Raw genomic sequence first — 1,062 nt, 5'->3', positions numbered from 1 at the left:
AAGAGGATTTTCAGACCAACTTTTCTAAGAAGTCTCCATACTGATTTAAATAATGGTTGCACCAGTCTACAATCCACCCAGCAGTGGAGAAGGGTTTCTTATTCCCCACAGCCTCTGCAACATTTGTTGTTGGGTGATTTCTTTATGATAGCCATTCTTTCTGGGGAGATGATATCTCAATGTGGTTTTAATTTGCATTTCACGAATGGCTAGCTATGTGGAGCATTTTTTCATATATTTATTAATTCTTTAATTTCTTCCTCTGAGAAATGTGTGTTCATCTCGGATGCCCATTTCTGGATTGGGTCTTTAAATGTTGGGGCCCTAGTGTTTTTTAGTTCTTTATAGATTCTAAAGAGCAGACCCTTGTCTGAGTATCTATTTGTCGTGATTTTTTCCAAATTTGTAGGTTGCCTTCTCACTTTATTGGTAATTTCTTCTGACGTGAAAAACTTCTCTTTAAGAGCAGATCCCAGTTAAGTATTTCAACTGTTACTCGTGCAATTGGATTTTTGTCCTTGAACTCTTCGCCTACCCCTATGTCTTCAAGAGTTCCAACTACTTTCTCTTCCAGGAGATTTAGTATCTCTGCTTTAATGTTTAGATCTTTAATCCATTTTGACTTTAGTTTAGTAAAAGGTGATAGACCCTGGTCAAGTTTGAGTTTTCGGCATGTAGAGAGCCAGTTTTTCCAGCACCATTTGTTAAAGAGGTTGTCTTTCTACCAGTGAGTATGTTTGGCCCCTTTGTCAAAGATAAGATGGTTGAGCATCTTCATAGGTGATTCAGTGTCTTCTAATCTATTCCATTGATCCTCAGGTCTATTTTGATGCCAATACCATGCTGATTTTATCACAGTGGCCTTGTAGTATAATTTCAAGACAGGAATAGTAAGGTCACCAGCCTTGTCTTTTTTTTTTTTCTCAAAGTTTTATTGACAAAGAGATAGCAATGAGACAGTTTCAAATCAAATCGGAAGGACAGTTTCAACAAATAATACACTGCATATATTCTTCTTAGTGGTTAATTGCTGTACAAGATGCGGACTTGTGATCCTATTCA

The sequence above is a fragment of the Octodon degus genome, unplaced genomic scaffold (assembly GCF_000260255.1).
Source record: "Octodon degus isolate 3935 unplaced genomic scaffold, OctDeg1.0 scaffold00476, whole genome shotgun sequence".
Taxonomy (NCBI): Eukaryota; Metazoa; Chordata; class Mammalia; order Rodentia; family Octodontidae; genus Octodon; species Octodon degus.
Note: the sequence above shows the minus strand (reverse complement) of the source record.